The following is a 20,682-nucleotide window of genomic DNA, read 5'->3' on the forward strand; positions in this document are numbered from 1 at the left end:
TTATACAAATATGTACGTATATTCTTTTTCAGATTCTCTTCCGTTATAGATTATTACCAGATAGTGAATATAGTTCCCTGCACTATACAGTAAATCCTTGTTGTTTATTTATTTTATATATAGTAGTGTGTATCTGTTAATCACAAACTCCAAATTTTTCCACCTCCTGCCCTTTCCCCTTTGGTAACTGTAAGTTTATTTTCTATGTCTGTGACTCTGTTTCTGTTTTGTAAATAAGTTCATTTGCATCGTTTTTTTTAGATTCTACATATAAGTGATATCATAGGATATTTGTCTTTCTCTGTCTGACTTACTTCACTTAGTATGATAATCTCTAGGCCTATCCATGTTGCTTCAAATGGCATTATTTCATTCTCTTTTATGGCTGAGCAATATGCCATACAGTGTAATATAAACATGGGAGCTGAGTAATATTCCACTCTATGTATGTGTATGTATATATGTGTATGTACATATATAATATCTTCTTTATCCATTCAACTGTTTTTCAATTAATTAATTAATTAATTTAAAAATTTTATTGGAGTATAGTTGATTTACGATGTTGTGTTAGTTTCAGGTGTATAGCAAAGTGATTCAGTTATACGTATACATATATTCATCCTTTTTCAGATTCTTTACCCATACACGTTATTGTAGAATATTGAATAGAGTTCCCTATGCTATACAGTAGGTCCTTGTGTTGGTTATCTATTTTATATATAGCAGTGTATGTATGTTAATCCTAAGCTCCTAATTTATCCTTCCCACCCATGTTTCCCCTTTGGTAACCAGAACTTTGTTTCTGAAATCTGTGAGTCTGTTTCTGTTTTGTTAATAAGATCATTTGTATCATTTTAAAAATTAGATTCCACATATGAGTGATATCATATGATATTTGTCTGTCTTTGTCTGACTTACTTCACTTAGTATGATAATCTCTAGGTCCATCCATGTTGCTACAAATGGCATAATTTTGTTCTTTTTTATGGCTGAGTAATATTCCATTGTATATATTTACCACATCTTCTTTATCCATTCCCCTGTTGATGAACATTTTTGTTGCTTCCATGTCCTGGCTATTGTAAATAGTGCTACAATGAACATTGGGCTGCATATATCTTTTTGAATTAGAGTTTTAGTCCTTTCTGGATATATGCCCAGGAGTGAGATTGCTGGATCATATGGTAGCTCTATATTTTGTTTTTAAAGGAACCTCCATACTGTTCTCCACAGTTATGCCTTATTTTTACAATGCAGTATGAGTCAGTTCTCTTCTTTTTTTTTTAACATCTTTATTGGAGTATAATTGCTTTACATTGTTGTGTTAGTTTCTGCTGTATAACAGAGTGAATCAGCTATACATATACATATATCCCCATATCCCCTCCCTCTTGCATCTCCCTCCCATCCTCCTTATCCCACCCTTCTAGGTGGTCACAGAGCACCGAGCTGATCTCCTTGTGGTATGTGGCTGCTTCCCACTAGCTATCTATTTTACATTTGGTAGTGTATATATGTCAATGCCACTCTCTCACTTTGTCCCAGCTTACCCTTCCCCCTCCCCTTGTCCTCAAGTCCATTCTCTATGTCTGTGCCTTTATTCCTGTCCTGCCCCTAGGTTCTTCAGAACCTTTTTTTTTTTTTTTTTTTTAGATTCCATATATATGTGTTAGCATACGGTATTTGTTTTTCTCTTTCTGACTTACTTCACTTTGTATGACAGACTCTAGGTCCATCCACCTCACTACAAATAAATCAATTTTGTTTCTTTTCATGGTTGAGTAATACTCCATTGTATATATGTGCCACATCTTCTTTATCCATTCATCTGTTGATGGACACTTAGGTTGCTTCCATGTCCTGACTATTGTAAATAGTGCTGCAATGAACATTGTGGTACATGACTCTTTTTGAATTATGGTTTTCTCAGGGTATATGCCCAATAGTGGGACTGCTGGGTCGTATGATAGTTCTATTTTTAGTTTTTAAGGAACCTCCATACTGTTCTCCATAGTGGCTGTATCAATTTACGTTCCCACCAACAGTGCCAGAGGCTTCCCTTTTCTCCACACCCTCTCCAGCATTTATTGTTTGTAGATTTTCTGATGATGGCCATTCTGAGCGGTGTGAGGTGATAACTCATTGTAGTTTTGATTTGCATTTCTCTAATGATTAGTGATGTTGAGCATCCTTTCGTGTGTTTGTTAGCAATCTGTATATCTTCTCTGGAGAAATGTCTATTTAGGTCTTCTGCCCACTTTTGGATTGCATTGTTTGTTTTTTTGATATTGAGCTGCATGCGCTGCTTGTGTATTTTGGAGATTAATCCTTTGTCAGTTGCTTCGTTTGCAAATATTTTTCTCTCATTCTGAGGCGTGTCTTTCCGTCTTGTTTATGGTTTCCTTTGCTGTGTAAAAGCTTTTACGTTTCATTAGGTCCCATTTGTTTATTTTTGTTTTTATTTCCATTTCCCTAGGAGGTGGGTCAAAAAGGATCTTGATGTGATTTATGTCATGGAGTGTTCTGCCTATGTTTTCCTCTAAGAGTTTGATACTGTCTGGGCTTACATTTAGGTCTTTAGTCCATTTTGAGTAAATTTCTGTGTATGGTGTTAGGGAGTGTTTTAATTTCATTCTTTTACATATAGCTGTCCAGTATTCCCTGCACCACTTATTGAAGAGGCTGTCTTTTCTCCATCTCTGGGATTTCTATACTGTTCCATTGATCTATATTCCTGTTTTTGTGCCAGTACCATACTGTCTTGATTACTGTAGCTTTGTAGTATAGTCTGAAGTCAGGGAGCCTGATTCCTCCAGCTCTGATTTTCTTTCTCAAGATTGCTTTGTCTATTCGGGGTCTTTTGTGTTTCCATACAAATTGTGAAATTTTTTGTTCTAGTTCTGTGAAAAATGCTATTGGTAATTTGATAGGGATTGCATTGAATCAGTAGATTGCTTTCTGTAGTACAGTGCTTTTCACAATGTTGATTCTTCCTGTCCAAGAACATGGTACATATCTCTCCATCTGTTTGTATCATGTTTAATTTCTTTCATCAGTGTCTTATAGTTTTCTGCATACAGGTCTTTTGTCTCCTTAGGTAGATTTATTCCCAGGTATTTTATTCTTTTTGTTGCAATGGTAAATGGGAGTGTTTCCTTAATTTCTCTTTCAGATTTTTCATCATTAGTGTATAGGAATGCAAGAGCTTTTTGTGCATTAATTTTTTATCCTGCTACTTTACCAAATTCATTGTTTAGCTCTAGCAGTTTTCTGGTAACATCTTTAGGATTCTCTATGTATAGTATCATGTCATCTGCAAATAGTGACAATTTTACTTCATCTTTTCTGATTTGGATTCCTTTTATTTCTTTTTCTTCTCTGACTGCTGTGGCTAAAACTTCCAAAACTATGTTGAATAATAATGGTGAGAGTGGGCAACCTTGTCTTGTTCCTAATCTTAGTGGAAATGGTTTCAGTTTTTCACCATTGAGAACGATGTTGGCTGTGGGTTTGTCATATATGGCCTTTCTTATGTTAAGGTAAGTTCCCTCTATGCCTACACTCATAAATTTTTTATCATAAATGGGTGTTCAGTTTTGTTGAAAGCTTTTTCTGCATCTATTGAGATGATCATATGGTTTTTATCCTTCAGTTTGTTAATATGGTGAATCACATTGATTGACTTGTGTATATTGAAGAATCCTTGCGTTCCTGGGATAAACCCCACTTGATCATGGTGTATGATCCTTTTAATGTGCTGCTGGATTCTGTTTGCTAGTATTTTGTTGAGGATTTTTGCATCTATATTCATCAGTGATATTGATCTGTAATTTTCTTTTTTTGTAGTATCTTTGTTTGGTTTTAGTATCAGGGTGAGGGTGGCCTTGTAGAATGAATTTGGGAGTGTTCCTTCCTCTGCAATTTTTTGGAAGAGTTTGAGAAGTATATGTGTTAGCTCTTCTCTAACTGTTTGATAGAATTCACCTCTGAAGCCATCTGGCCCCGGACTTTTCTTTGTTGGAAGATTTTAACCACAGTTGCAATTTCATTACTGGTGATTGGTCTGTTCATATTTTCTATTTCTTCCTGGTTCAGTCTCGGAAGGTTGTGCTTTTCTAAGAATGTGTCCATTTCTTCCAGGTTGTCCATTTTATTGGAATAGAGTTGCTTGTAGTAGTCTCTTCTGATGCTTTGTATTTCTGCGGTGTCCGTTGTAACATCTCCTTTTTCATTTCTAATTTTATTGATTTGAGTCCTCTCCCTCTTTTTCTTGATGAATCTTGCTAATGGTTTATCAATTTTGTTTATCTTCTCGAAGAACCAGCTTTTAGTTTTATTGATCCTTGCTATCATTTCCTTCATTTCTTTTTCATTTATTTCTGATCTGGCCTTTATGTTTTCTTTCCTTCTGCTAACTTTGGGGTTTTTTTCTTTCTTCTTTCTCTAATTGCTTTCGGTGTAAGGTTAGGTTGTTTATTTGAGATATTGTTTATTTTGCTTCTATGTTCTGGCTATTGTAAATAGTGCTACAATGATCACTGGGGTGCATGTATCGTTTTGAATTAGAGTTTTAGTATTTTCTGGATAAATGCCCAGGAGAGGGATTGCTGGACCATATGGTAGCTCTATTTTTAGTTTTGTGTGTGTGTGGTATGCAGGCCTCTTTCTGCCGTGGCCTCTCCCGTTGCGGAGCACAGGCTCCGGACGCGCAGGCTCAGTGGCCATGGCTCACGGGCCCAGCCACTCCGCGGCATGTGGGATCCTCCCGGACCGGGGCACGAACCCGCGTCCCCTGCATCGGCAGGCAGACTCTCAACCACTGTGCCACCAGGGAAGCCCCTCTATTTTTAGTTTTTATAGGAACCTCTATACTCTTTTCCATAGTTATGCCTTATTTTTATTTATTTATTTTTGCGGTACGCAGCCCTCTCACTGCTGTGTTCTCTCCCGTTGCGGAGCACAGGCTCCGGACGCGCAGGCTCAGCGGCTATGGCTCACGGGCCCAGCCTCTCCACGGCATGTGGGATCCTCCCGGACTGGGGCACGAACCCGCGTCCCCTGCATCGGCAGGCGGACTCTCAACCACTGCGCCACCAGGGAAGCCCTGTGCCTTATTTTTAAAATGCAGTATAAGTCAGTTCTCTTTATGTTGCAGAAACTTATCTCAAAGTAAATTTTGTCTCAAAGAGATTTATGGGAAGGGAAACCGGGGGAGAGAAGCAGGAACAGGAAAGAGGAGCCACGGACATCAGCAACCACAACAAGAGACTCCTGTCCTAAGGGGTCTTTCTCCTCTCCTCTCCTCTCTATTTGACTTCATTCTCTGCTTTGCTAAGTTTCTTATGGCTGGAGCATCACCTCTTACAGCTGCCCATTAAAAGGGAAGGAGTGGACTTCTCTGCCTGCTGTGGTTCAAGACATCACTTCTGGAAGCTGCACTTTGATTGGACAATCTTGGAATAACTCCCAAAGGCCAAGGGGTGGGGTATGATGACTGGCCTGGCCTGTGTGTGTGTGCACGCCTGTGTGATGTCTGCTACTAGAAAAAGGAGTTTGGGGAATAAAAACAAAATAGGTGGGACTTCCCTAGTGGCGCAGTGGTTAAGAATCTGCCTGCCAGTGCAGGGGACACGGGTTCGAGCCCTGGTCCAGCAAGATCCCATGTGCTGCGGAGCAACTAAGCCCATGTGCCACAACTACTGAGCCTGTGTGCTGCAACTACTGAAGCCCGCGTGCTCCACAACAAGAGAAGCCACTGCAATGAGACGCCCACACACTGCAGCAAAGAGTAGCCCCCCTTCGCCGCAACTAGAGAAAGTCCGCGGGAGCAAGGAAGACCCAACACGGCCCAAAATAAAAATTAATTAATTAATTTAAAAAAGAAAAGATACAGAGTGAGCATCTTAAAAAAAAATAGGTGTGATTTGAATTTCACAATTCTTTGTTTTTATGTCAGGGTCTCAAGGACAGATGACACATTCATATGATTACACTCCCACCAAGGGAATAAAATTTTAGTTGAGTTTCCATTTAATTTAGGAATTGAAGTATGCACAAATGCTTATTCATAGTTTTTCCAATTATTTCTCCTTACCACTATCATCGTCAACCAAACTATAAGCTATATAATTAAAACTAGTTTCCACTATATAAGTTTTTAAGTGTTCAGTTATTAATTTATTGTGTGTCCAAAGTGTGTGAAATACTGTATTATGTTTACAATATCCATCCCTGGAAGAAAAGAGAATTTCAGAGTAGCTATTTACAGGTACCTCCAAGTTCTCGAAATAATCGCACTGAAATACAACTTCTTGCTTAAGAAAGCAGCACTCTTTCGCTCAAATATGTTAGTAGACTTACATAAGTAATAATTAAATAAACTTTCAGATCATCTAAGAAATATACTATTTTAACCTGTACATTTTACTATATATGCTTTGGGTATCTGTGAAAAGTTTAGGGTCTTTTTCTAAATTCTTGGATATATTGATCATCTATACAGTTTATTTGAAAATATTCAAACACATTAAGTTGACTCAAATCTGTAACTGACATACATGACAGACACCATCTTGGGAATTAAAGATACCAGCATTTAAGACGCCTGAAATGTGTTTTTTTACATGTGGCTGAAATACTTCCTGGAAGACTTGCAGTCGGCTCCCCGGTGGGTGCAGCTGATACTTTTTACCACTAGGTGCTACTCTTCCTCCATCACATATGAATCTAGTCTCAAAAGAATGTTGTGCATGCAAAAGCAACAAGCTTCTCTATCTCCTGGCTACTGTTTGAACCCAAGATACAGCTTTACCTCGAATACTTGCTTATCGTCACAACCATTTGAGCACTCAGCACCGTAGACAGTGAAGTTTATTTCTGCTTTCTGTAGTATCATCCCACACCAGGTGTCAGAAAACTAAAGACGATCAATACCTCTAGTTGCTGTTAATTCTTCTTAATGGAAGGAAGCTACAGGGTTTAAAAAGATAGTTGACTTACCCATGACTTCTCCCTGAAAAGGTGATATATTATAGTATCTAAACAATTTTACATGTGAGATGATTAAAAATAGAAAATTCTGAACTATGAATTATGTATTATTAATCAACCAAAGGTATTATTATTGATATACTGTACATCCATGAAAGAGGGAAATGTATAGCATCTGTTTATAGTGTCCTGCTGAATATTTTGAGCTAGAAGATAACTTTTTGTTTAACTTTCTTGGAAGCATCTCTCCCACCCTCTGCCTGTGAACGCACAGTGAACATTTTTGAAGATAAAGAGGACATAAACCACCCTCATATTTATGTCTACTAGGCCCTTTTGAGAAAAAAGTCATACATTTTACCAAGGCATCTGAGTTTAAATTCACCAATTCTAAATATTGAAATTTTAAAAATTTCTCTCCCCAATGGATAAAAAAGTATGAGGCAGGAAATAATTAGAAGCTAAATACACTGTGATCTAAAAATTAGAACGAGCCAACCCGGCAAATTAGATACTTGGAACATATTTATTCACTTCTTCCCTCAGATTCACCCATCCGGTTTAGTTGTTCATTCACTGTCTCATTCATTCATTTATTCATTGAACAAACTTTTAGTGGGCGAGCTCATATATTTCAGGTACAAAAATGAAGTAAAATGGCCTCTATTTTGTGGAGGCTTAAAGATTAGGGTGAAGTGGGGCTGGTAAGGAGGAGAAGGAGTCAGATTTGTAAACAGAAAAGTGGCACAATGACAGCTCACGAGATCATCTTTTATTTGGGCATAACAACAAAATATGAATATAAGGACCTTTTGGTGACTCTAACACATCTTGAGACTAAGTGGATGAAAATGTTTCACTGACTGGACAGATGTGTTGCTGGCCCTTCTGGTGGCCTGCTGTCCCATCGCCTGACAGTCCTTCAGGTGCTCCCACCTGCCCACCCCTGTTATGTCACTGCCCTGGATGAGGCCACAGACTAAGTTTTGGCCAAAGAGATTGATGTGAAAGTGTTGGACGGCACCTCTGGGACAGCCGAGCTGCCAGGTGTTGTCTGCCTTCCTCTCCGCCACCACCAGCACGTGCCAAGGTCAGGAGTGGTGAGATCTACTCCATTGACTGTAATGGGATCAAGTTTTCAGCCAGACAAATAAAGAGAAACAACATAATGATCAAATCTAGCAATTCAACCTCTTTCATACAAGCAAGAGTGCAAGTCACCAACAAAGGTTATATTTGAAGGTCGAAAGAGAATTTAAGTGAAGGAAATATTGATGAATCCAGGAGAAGCTGGAAAGGCTCTGCTCTCACGGACTCGAGCTGCGGGCTTCAGACACGTGATGTGTAAAAAGGAGGCTAAAGAGATAATGAGAGACTGCAAAGGCGAGAGGTGGGGAACCATCTTCCCTTTATCCCCTCTTGGTTGGAAACCTCATTATATGCTCTGGTGGCTCCCTGAACTCCTCCTTTGAGGAGAAAAGAATATTGAAGAGTAGTCCCATGTCTTTTAGTGCTATTTTTAGCAGGCCCTACTCCTGACCTCATTTTCCTCCCTGCACAGGTTGGATTCATTCCATCACTTTAATCACTCCCTTGACTACACCTTCAACTCTCTCCCTGGGTAAATCCAACTCTTAGCTTCACCTGAGTAGCTGGAGGAAGAAAACATATGCCTTTTGATGGTGCTGTACAGGGTGCATTGTTATTGCCTTAACCTGCTGGTAGGGCAGGAAAAAAAAAAAAGAGTTACTCACTACTTCTCGGATTGAGTATCTGAAGGTTTGATCAGAATATTTAAATACCTAACACATATTAGTATATGTTTAGCTTTCCTAAAGTGCTCTGACAAAGCATTCAGGGATAATCATTTGGTTGGTTAAAATTGCTGTATAACTCAGGAAAAATATTAAATAAAAAATACAGCTTATTTGAAACTTATCAAGTAAGTGGTTATTCCAATGTTTTTAAAAGATGTTCAGTTTTAAGGAGGTTGAATATGCATACATTATTTGATTTCTTTTTTTCTTAGTAAACTCTAGGTGGTATAAAGGAAAATTTTAATTAAGTCCAAGTTATTTTCTTCATCAGTTGAGTTCATTCATTCATTCAACCAATATTTATTGAGTGCACGTTATGAATGTAATAAACATTGAGTTTTTTATTTATTGTAAAATTAGTTTGTTCTCTGTCTGAATTCTCTGCTGAGGATAGGAATTCTGCCTGCCTTAGACAGAGCCGTAGACCCAGAACTCAACACAGTGCTTTATGTGTGATAGGCACTCAACAGCTACTTCCACTGCCCAAAACAGCATCCCTGAATACTTAGGTGGCATAGGATGGGTCAGTGTAACTTCTAGTTAGATGGCTAGAAGAGGCAGAAGGGTGATGAAGACTGTTTCAGGAAAAGGGATCAGATAATCCAAATATGTATAAAATTCTTAACCGTGGAAAAACTATCCCACTGTCCTTGGGATATATATTAAGGACACCTGGTTTTATATTAAATTGGGTAAGGTTAAGTTAAAATTCCAGATTATGACAGTGTCACTCATTGGAACTATTCCTGAGATAAATGAAAGCTGTTTCTATTTTTAGTATCTCTATGGATGAGATATTTGTAAACAATTATGAATGCAGGGTGGTAGACCCTTTTGGGGCGTAGACCAAGGGTAAATAATCAGAGGGCTGATGAACTTTTGACTGCTTCATTTAAAAAAATTAATAGACTTTATTTCTTTTTTTTCTGTTGTTCCATAATTTATTTAGCCGTTCTCCTATTGATGTACATTTATGAATTCCCCAACTCCTTGTGGTTTTGCTATTATAAACCAAGCTACAACAACTATCATTGTATGTATATCTTTTGCACATGGGCCAATATTTCTTCAAGCTGGGTTTCTAGAAGTGAAATTGCTGGGGTAAAGGGAATGCATTTTTTAAAAATTGAAGTGTAGTTGATTTACAATGTTGTGTTAGTTTCTGGTGGACAGCAAAGTGATTCAGATACACACACACACATATATTCTTTTTCATATTCTTTTCCATTATGGTTCATTACAGGATATTGAATATAGTTCCCTGTGTTATACAACAGGACCTTGTTGTTTATCTGTTTTATATATAGTAATCTGTATCTGCTAATCCCCCTCAGACATGGAATGCTTCACGAATTTGCGTGTCATCTTTGTTCAGGGGCCATGCTAATCTTCTCTGTATTCTAATTTTTAGTATATGTGCTGCCGAAGTGAGCCCTAGAATTTATTTCTTAGAAAATTTTAAGTGTAAAGAAAAATTAAATAGAAAGTATAGGTCCCTGAAAATGGGAGACAAAGTTAGAAACACAACCTGTTGTGCTCTGAAATTGTAGAATCTTAGAAAGGAATAGAGATCACTTAGTACAGCTTCTTAACTCAAATCATGAATCCCTTCTCTGTTGCCTGTCTTTGGTGGGTGTATAGCTTAGATCTACGGTAGGAATGGGAAACCAGCTCTTGTTGAAGTGGCCTTTCCCATCAATGGGTGGCACTAGTTGTTCAAAAAGCTTTCCTTAAGCTAAACCTGAACTTTTCCTTTTAAGAACTTCTATCTGTAGGCTCTAGTTTCGCCCTTTCACTTTGTAAAGAATACAGCTGCCATGCTGCCTCTAATAGTACTCCCTTCTATGCTATTCTACTATATTCTAGGCTAAAAAAAAACCACAAAAAAAACTCTTGACATTTTATATTTGTTATATGGTGGTTTTTAGGTTCCTCACAACCTTGCTTACACTCTATGAAAATACATTCATGGCTATTAAAGTAACTCTTTTTCTTTACTTATTATCATTTGTGATAAGAACACTTAACGTAAGACCTACCGTTGTAGCAAAATTTTAAGTATACAGTACAGTGTTGTGAACTATAGGCACTATGACGTGCTGTAGTTCTCTAGGACATATTCATCATTCTATCAACTGAAATATTGTGTCATTTGACTAATACCTCCCTGTTCCTCTCTTCTCCCAGCCCCTGGCAACCACATTCTGCTCTCTGCTTCTATGAGTTTGACTATTTTAGATTCCTTATATAAGTGATATTCTGTAGTATTTGTCCTTCTGTGTCTGGCTTATTTCGCTTAGCCTAGTGTCCTCCAGACTCATCCATGTTGTCCCCCAAATGGCATGATTTCCTTCTTTTTTTAAGGCCGAATAATATTCCATTGTATGTATATATACCACCTTTTCTTAATCTATTTATCTGTCGATGAATAGATTTAGGCAATTTATTTAGGCAATAAAAGCAAAAATAGACAAATGGGACTACATCAAAGTAAAAAACTATTGCACAGCAAAGGAAAAAGTGAACAAAACGAAAAGGCAACCAACAGAAATGGAGAACATATTTGCAAACCATATATCTGATAAGAGGTTAATATCCAAAATATATGAGGAACTCCTTTACCTCAAGAGCAAAAAAACCAAGTAACCCAACTAAAAAATGGGCAAAGGAATTGAATAGATATTTCTACAAAGAAGACATCCAGATGGACAAGAAATATATGAAAAGGTGCTCAACATCACTAATCATTAGAGACATGCAAATCAAGAACGCAATAAAGTAACTTTAAAGAGTACGATGTCTACAATAAAACATACATAAATACCAGATGTAGTTTTACTGTCAGTAAATGTGTTTTTATTATTGCATGCTCAGCTTTTCTCTGAAACATGGGAGATTTGACTTGAATAATTTCTAAGGTCCTTTCCAGCTTTTAAAAGCTATTGTGTTTGGGTGTGTGTGCATGTGTGCGTTACAGCCATGCCATCTTATTGGCTTCTTGAACTTGCAGCTGATGCAGAGTCCCAGATAATTTTTCACGTGAAGCTCTGCTAAGCTGTATCTTAATCAGCTGCATGACTTTGCATTTACCCTTATTATATCCTCTCTTGTTTGTTCCTCTTCGTTACTGAAACCCATGCGAATGATTTTGAATGTCAGTTTCCTATTTGTTGGATTGGTTAACCCATCAAGATCCATGTCATCTGTAAATATTTTTTAGCATGATTCCCACATACGCACTTAATTTTTTATTTTGATTCATTTAGTTTTTGTTTGTTTGTTTGTGTTTTGAGGTACGCGGGCCTCTCACTGTTGTGGCCTCTCCCATTGCGGAGCACAGGCTCCGGACGCACAGGCTCAGCGGCCATGGCCCACGGGCCCAGCCGGTCCGTGGCATGTGGGATCTTCCCGGACTGGGGCACGAACCTGCGTCCCCTGCATCGGCAGGCAGACTCTCAACCACTGCGCCACCAGGGAAGCCCGATTCATTTAGTTTTGATTAACTTAGTTGTTGATAAATTAAAAGTTCAGTAGAAAAGTGCTAAAACAAAATCTTATTTCTAGCTTTTCTCTTCAGTTTGCCATTGTTCCATTCATCAACAATCTTTGAATAGACCTATCTTATCAACAATGTGTCCATCTAATTGAAACTATTATCTAGCTTACATTTCTCATTGTCCAAAAAGATATCATGAATGAACTGGGAAATCCTTGCAAAAATATAATATACTGTGTCCACAGTATTACTACAGTTTATGAGATTAATAATGCTGTCCAAGAAGGGAAAGTATTTTGTTTGACCTGACTTACTCAGGGTGAGCTCATATTGTCTCCAGAAGGCAATTCTCGCTCGCTCTCTCTTTCTCTCCCTCTCTCTCTCTCCCCCTCTCTCTCAAAAGGTCAAAAACAGTCTATTTAATCATCCATTATGGAATTTTTATGGGGAGGAATGTTAAGTTTTCTTGTCTCTATTTTCTGGGAACCATCTTTTCTCTCTTCTTGGAAAGCAGAACATTTGATTGTCTCATTCATGAGTAGGAAAGGTCAACCCTTTGACATGCTGTTCATATAGATGGAAGACATAGAAAGATCTGTAGGGGGTGGGAAAAGTGATTTTCGGAGGGAATTTGGGCATTGTCAGTTTAGTTACAAAATGCTTCCTTCCTCTGTGATCGCTTCCTGCTTTTTGAATAGAGGCATAATAAATGATACATAATAGATTAATAAATAATAGAGAATATCTTCATCAATGATTGAGCATTTATGTACCTTATGCAGTGTATCCGAAAAACCTAGTTTAGCTCTACTCATGGTACTATAAATACAGTAGAGGGTCTCCTCCACTCCCAAACTAATAAAGCTGAGAGTGGAACTCCCATAGTTCCTCTGTTAAAAACAGCTTGGACTCCACAAGTCTGTCTGAAACTTAATCATAAGTACAGGGGGACTAAAGACTAAACCACAGATGCTCTTACACTAAACACGAGTATAGTATCAGTTTTTTACAGCTTATGAAGCTGTGGCTTCTTGCTGATGAATAGGCATCTTTCCTCAAAAGAAGCTCAGTTTCACTTCCAATAAAACACTGCTTGGAAATTATGATGGTTAATGTTATGTGTCAGCTTAGCTAGATTGTGGTGCCCAGCTGCCTGGTCAAACACTAGTCTAGATGTTGCTGCAATGGTATTTTGAAGACACGATTAACACTTACAAATTAGTTAGCTTTAAGTGGATTATCCTTGATAATGCAGGTGGGCCTCATCCAGTCAACTGAAGGCCATAAGAACAAAAAACTGATGTTTCTCGGAGAAGAAGGAATTCCACGTCAATGTAGCGTAGAGATCCTGCCTGAGTTTCCATCTTCCCTGCCTGCCCTACAGATTTTAGACTTAAGACTGCAACTTCAACTCTTGCCTGAATTTGCAGCCAACTGGTTTGCCCTACAGACATCAGACTTACCAGCCTCCACAATTATGTGAGACAATTCTTTAAAAATCAATCAACCTCTCTCTCTGTATATCTATCATTTCATAGATATAGATACAACTATATATACAGACATCTATCCTATTTGTTCTGTTTCTTTTTTTTTATTATTATTAATTTTTTTTTTGCGGTACGCGGGCCTCTCATTGTTGTGGCCTCTCCCATTGTGGAGCACAGGTTCCGGATGCACAGGCTCAGCGGCCAGCCGCTCTGCGGCATGTGGGATCCTCCCGAACCGGGGCACGAACCCGCGTCCCCTGCATCGGCAGGCGGACTCCCAACCACTGCACCACCAGGGAAGCCCGGTTCTGCTTCTTTAGAGAATACTGAGTGACAAGGAAGGTAACTTCCCTCCCTATGATCTGCATATGTGACATGTGGAACTCCTGATGGCTCCTGCCATTACTGGCCACTCACTTTGATATTTCATACTTTCTCATAAATCATGGACCATCCATGACTTCCAGGAAGATCAGGCACATAGCAGCCACTTCATAAATACTTGAAGGGATGTTGAATACAACATAAGGAGGAACTAAACATCCCCTGCACTGTTGGTATTTCTTCCAGTAATATCTGCTACAGTGATGCAGTCTGCATTTGTGTCTTCCTCCTGTGCCTCATCACAGCCTGGGAGATATGGGGAACCACCACAGTTGCCCTTGGGGATGGCATTCTTGCTGCTCTGCCCTCTTTAGTCTTGGATCTTCATCAGTTCCTGAAGGAAGTCACTCTCTTAGGATTCTGAGGACATCTGGAGTTTCTTAGGCCTCTCCTTACAAGGACCTCTGCCCATTTCTACCTAGACTTTCTCTCCCAGGTGTTGCCAATGGCAGGCTGAGTTTTTAGTTAGAGATAAAACTAAGCTATGTTAGTAACTGTCACTTGAGATGCAAAGACTAGGATGAGAAATAAGCTCTGAAATGGAGAGTCCCAAGCTATCTAGATTTTGATTACATCTTCCAACCAAAGAGCAAATTTGTGAGAAATGACTGACTCCTGGGAAGAGTGAGGAACTGCAGATGAAATGCTATTGACCCTGGTCCACTATAGATACTACTGAAGAGATGTCATCCAAGAAAAAGAAATAAAGCTAGGAGGAGAGCAAGGAAAGCACACTCAACAAGAAACTGTTTGGGTTACAGAAGTCAATGGAAACGGGGGAGTGGGAGGGTAGAGGCAGAAACTTATGTTTATGATGTGTCCGTTATGTGCTGGACAGTGTGAAATGAAATGCTTTATATCATCTCATTTAACTTCACAGGAGTCTGGCGAAACAGGTGTTTTTGCTCATTATAAGATAAAGATCTAAAGTTCAGAATATTTAAATAACTTCACCCAGTATCTCAGATTTTAAGTAACAAGGCCAGAAGAAGAACGTAGGTTCATCCAACTCCAATGTGTATGATTTACTCATCTATACTTTACTGTAAGAAAAGAAACCTATTTTCTAAAAACAAATCCTATTACGTAATATAAATTTAAAGTTTAGCATAGTTTGAGGCCATTTCCCTACTGTGAAATATTATGCATATTTCTGGAAAGCAAACTGGGGAAAGGGTGTTTTTCCCCCCCTTAATTATATCAAACAAATGATCTTACAATTACATAAGTAGTTGCCCATTATGTGAAAATGTTTATATACATAGTTACATATGTACACACAGTGAAATATGCAGACTTTCTGGAACCACATATTAAAATCTTTGAAGTTGAATCAGCCTTTCTTCTTTCTGAGTAACCTAAACTCAATGCCATTCAGCTGATTAGGGAATTCCAGGGATGAGATCTTTAAATAAAACCCAATGTCAAAAGGTGATAGTCTAGTCTTTACTGATTGTCTGACAATCATTACTTTAGTTTCACACTCATGAAAACTGGCTTTGTCCTAATTATTCTCAGGCATGTGGGTGTGTCCTGCAGTGTGGTGCCCTGTATTACAGCCTTGTAAAAAGCGATCAACCCAAAATTTGGCATAGGTGTAAATTAATGAAATAATATTCTTGTGTAAACTAGCCCTGAAGAAAATTCCTAAACAGATATGCCAAAAGTGGTGGGTGATTCTGACATCTCTCAAATAAGCCTAGAGTCCCCAAGGTGATTATCCTGAGTGCCAGCCCTCATTGGGGGTATTAATGGAGCAGATTTGATAGGGCTGCTAAGGAGTTTGAAGAGCACTGAATGAGGAGTCAGGAAGCATCCATTTGCATCCCAGCACTGCATCCCAGCTACCTGAAAGGCACCATTTGCATTCTGGTGCTACCTGAGAGGCAATGTCAGTCACTAACCTTTCTGAGATTCTTTCTTCATTTGTGACACTGTTGAATAACATCCTCCAAAGTTGTGATCATCAAGTGAACCTGACAATATGAAAGCCCTCGAAACAGTGAAGCACTAGAATACAATGTGATAACTCATTTATAATTAACCTCTAGGTTTAATATCACAATTTGAAACCAAAACCCTCAGATTCACATGAAACATCAGTGATGTTAATAATTAGCCTCTGTCAGAAATTCCAGAATCACCCATGTGCATGAGGGCCAGTTATTTTTGTGTTCAGTGTGACATCTAACGCCAGAGTAGAATACATTTGTTCAATTTTACAAGCTCCAGAAGACCAGTAGATACTACTTGCTTTTGAATACTAGAACCTAGGTCTCAACAGTTTCCATGGACTCACTTTATCCTAGTCCACAGTAAATGAGATCAGAATAAAACTGAGTAAACGTACCAGAAACCTGGTGCTTTGTAAACCATCATGGTATTTTAGAGAGCCAGAAGTAAAATCATATATTTATTGTGTGTAGGACTCGGGTGAAGAGTAGGACAACAATGTGTCCATTCTGTCTGTGGGCTTAGTATGTCCTTGGAGATTCTTACTTGAGGCAGGATTGTGCCATCGATAGAAGGAGAAATGAGAGCCAAGGATTTAACTCCTTCCTCATCCTAATTCTTTCACAGTAGCTACTTTGAGTTTCTGGTTACCAGTCCTGTAGATCGTAAGTCCATGGACGTTAGAACACCATTCTTGTGCTTAGCAGGGCTAAATGGCTGCATTATCTTGGTCCCATTACCTAACCTCTCTTTGCCTTGGGCTCATCATCTGTAAAGTGGGGAAAATCATAGAACCTATTTCTTTCCTACATATAAAGCATTCATAGAAGCGTTTTTATATACATAGTTACGTACACACACACACAGTATTTAAAAGCACAAATTTTAAAGTTAGACCGCCTGGGTTCAAATCCCAGCTCCACCACTCATTTGCTCTTCTAAAAATCAGGTAATAACAGTACCAACCCCATGGAGTTATCGTGAAGATTAAACGTGCTAATACTCGTATAGTTCTATTAACTGGGCTGGCACATAGTAAGTGCTATATAAACGCTTGCTATCATATTATTACCTGTTTCCTGGAAAAGCTTCAGATACTGTTTATAAGAATATGGAAATAAAAATTTCCAACATTATTAATTTTTGCTTCTCTGGTTCTCTTAGGTATAAAAATCATATAATAGTGATGTTGGAATTTACTTTCTAGACCTAGTATTTCGGCAGTGTCCCTCACATAACATTTTCACTCTCTTTTTTAAAGATTAGTTATTGGCATATCTTTTACCAGATCTTCATTAAGATCATTTTATCCCCTGGTTCATTTAAGCTTAATGTTATTTAATCTCTCTGTGTCTAATTCTTTTCTCTCCCTGAATGCAAAAAGTCAATGATTTTTAAAGCCTGCATACAGATAAGATGCACACATATTGGGAGGATGATGAATGAGCTAAACACTTGTTTGGGACAATTTCTGATTCTGTCTCTTCTCCCCTTTCCTCACAGCATTCATTTTAATGTTTCTGCCATTCATTTATTCATTCAGTATTTACTGAGTAGACTTGTCAAGCATGATAGACAGTAGAAAATACTGATTCTGACACTTGAATGGTGTTTTACAGCTTACAGACCGTTTTCACATATATTAAATTTATTCAATCCTCAGAGGCACTCACTTCATTTCACCCCAGTTCTTCCCCCCCTTTTAACTTTATATTTCTCGTAATCTTCCTCATTTCTTTCTTAAATCTTTGGTGTTCAGAATACTTACTACGTGCAGTGGAGGTAGGGTGGGAAGCTGATTGGAAGGCGATAGGTGGGGGAAGAGGTACAAATCAGATGAGAATGTAGGTCCAGAGATGTTTCCAATACCCTACACTTTAGGATAAAAGGACAGCTGTCTGTTATGTAGGAAAGTACATACACAGTCGCTTGAAAAGAAACAATGACCATCAACGTATCCATCACTAGAAGCTGGATTGAGATGAGACACAGAGCTAGTGGCCTCCCCAATCGTCCCTTATCCTCTGACAATTAAGCATATTTAACCTATTGAAGAAGCTAAAGAGTTATGGCCCCTCCCTTCCTCTATAAACACTCAGGCCTTTAAGTCCCAGCATTAAAGTTCCCTATTTTATTTCCTCTCGAATTTCATGACACCATCCAGTAGGCAGGAAATAGAACATACAAAATTAAGCAGAAAATTATTCCTTCAGTCTCACATCACCTGTTTCATTCATTATTATTCCTTTCATGCACAACTGAGACTTCTGTAAGGAAATCCTGATGGCTTCCTGCAGTAGACCAGCCTATGGAGGATGAATATGTTAAGTGATGGAGAATGAAGGTGGTGTCTAGGCCTGCAGTATGGCTCACATTTGAGCTTGTGCTGATCTCTTCAAGGGCACTCTGGAGATACAAGCAGATGGTACAATAGACACACTTCTACTGTGAGATGTACCAAAATCATTCCTAACCCAGACTCCTTTCACTTGCTTTGCCCTCTGCCTGGAATGTTCTTCCTCCAGAACTTCTCATGGCTTTCTTGCTTATTATTCAGCTCAAATGCCACTTTCGTGGAGAGGCTCCCAGCCAGTCTATATAAACTAGTATCCCTGTACTCAGTCCCTCTGTCTCATTTCATACTTTTATTTTCTTCATGGCATTTATCTCTACCTGAAGTAGATTTACTCATCTATATATTTATTATCTGTCTCCCTCACAAGCCTGGAAGCTCCAAGAAAGCAGAGATTATTTTTTTTTAACATGTTGCCTAGAACATAGTAGTAGACCTTTAATAAATATTGGTGGAATAAACAAGTGGGAAACAGATATTTATCCAATGTCTATTATATGACAGTTCTGTTCTAGGCACTGGGGATGTGGTGATGAATCAAGCAAACCCAAATCTATGCTCTCTTGGACTTTATATTCTAATGCAGGGAAACAAACAGTAAACAACTAAAGCAGGGAAATGGATGCTGCTTGGGCGGAGTTGTGCTATATTAAATAGGGTGATCAAGGGAAGGTCTTGCTGCAGAGGCCTGAAGAAGGTGAGAAGGGAGACACCTGAACAAGATGAGGAAGATAAGAGGGGGAGGGGAAGTGAGTCTTTCAGCAAAGGGAGCAGGGAGTGCAAAGGCCCTGAGCAAACAGTAGGGGGTGGGGGTAATGTGGTTAAAGCATGGAGCTCCTGGGAGAGTGGCAGGGGACAGGTCTGAGAGGTTCTGGTGGGACAGCTCCAATCTTGTAGAGTATTGTTAGCAATGAAAGTACTTTGGTTTTTACTTTTGGTGAGATGGGAAGCCAGTGAGGGGCTTTGGTCACAGTGACATGATCTGACTTAGGTTATAATAGGATCTCTCTTTTTGTTCTGGTGATAAAAGACTGTAGGAGGCAAAGGTGGAAGCAGTTAGGAGGCCAATGCAAAAGGTGATGGGTGGCTTGGTCCCGGGTGATGGCAGGGAGGTGGTGAAACATGTTAATAGCCTGGAAGAATTCTGAAGGCAGAACTGACAGGATTTGCTGATATGATGAACAAAGTAATGATACAAAAATATGTACGGAATTGATATGAAAAAGGCTTTTCTTGGATTTACAAAAAGAGACTGGTTTCTTTAGGGCTTTGACACTGATATTACAAGTAGTAGCCCAGCCGCCTAGAAATTCAGCTTTGGAACTTGGAACTTTTGTGTCAGCTATTATTTATACCAAAGAACAAACAAAAAAAGAGTGGTCAGATATATTCAGTATCACAGTCTGTACTTGCAGTTAAGTGAGCTGGTCTTACTGGATCTTATTTCAGTACACTGACATGGATGACTGTTCAGCAGACATAAACATTTCAAAGTACCAATGACACACATCCACGAGGAGACTGTAAAGCTCATCGGGTAGTTACACAAAAGGTGAAACATTATTATCAAGAACAAAGATCTCGCCTGATTTATACTGATTGACAGTCTGTACTTCAAACCGATCTGATAACTGCTCACACTTCTGACCCTTGCCTACCGGGGTACACGGCAAAGCTCTGTGGAGCCTATTCCGTCTTACATTATTCTTCTACCCGGCGCGGCCGAATGAATAGCTGGTGCACAACAAATAACCATTGACTTGATGATTGCTAAACATTCTTCACTACCCTCTCTTCCGTCCTCATTCTGCAGTGCTCAGGAAGCTATTTACCAAAGTCAGAGATTAGATAATCACTCACAGACGCGTAATGTCAGAATGTGTTGGGCGTTAGGGCACGTGGAAGGGGCCATCCGAAGCCCCACCCACCTGAGAAGTCAGGGAAGCTTTCGCGGCGGCGGAGACCTGGGTGCTGCATTGTGAAGGGCGAATACGAGTGCGAAGGAAGAGGACCGGAAGGGATCTAGAGCGGGCCTTCAAGTGTACAAGGACCCTGAGGCTAGAGGGTACTCGGAAAGGGCTGAACAGAGTGACCCAGGCCCGCGGGAGAGCGGGTGCGCCTGGACCTTTGGGAGGATAAAGACGCAGGGTTTGAAAGGTAGGTTTTCTAAATTATATTTGATCTTCAAACCCTCCG

At 39.1% G+C, this 20,682-nt stretch overlaps 1 long non-coding RNA gene and 1 other non-coding gene across 4 annotated transcripts in view; one reads left to right on the forward strand and one right to left on the reverse strand.

The window, feature by feature from the left end:
• The first annotated feature begins 3,410 nt into the window (after nucleotides 1-3,410).
• Nucleotides 3,411-20,682, forward strand: part of LOC149746837 (uncharacterized) — a 444,764-nt gene continuing 427,492 nt past the window's right edge. The window contains exon 1 of one of the 3 annotated variants that reach the window (XR_016388615.1): nucleotides 3,411-20,643. This is a non-coding gene — a long non-coding RNA (uncharacterized LOC149746837). The remainder of the gene's footprint in view (nucleotides 20,644-20,682) is intronic. The other 2 variants (XR_016388617.1, XR_016388618.1) reach the window with 2 other exon arrangements.
• Nucleotides 10,141-10,245, reverse strand: LOC115803261 (U6 spliceosomal RNA). The gene has a single exon (XR_004023947.1). It is a non-coding gene; the product is annotated as a U6 spliceosomal RNA (small nuclear RNA).

This window comes from Delphinapterus leucas, chromosome 18 (genome assembly GCF_059928025.1).
Source record: "Delphinapterus leucas isolate spDelLeu-1000000601 "Yukka" chromosome 18, BTC_Dleu_Yukka2, whole genome shotgun sequence".
Classification (NCBI taxonomy): Eukaryota; Metazoa; Chordata; class Mammalia; order Artiodactyla; family Monodontidae; genus Delphinapterus; species Delphinapterus leucas.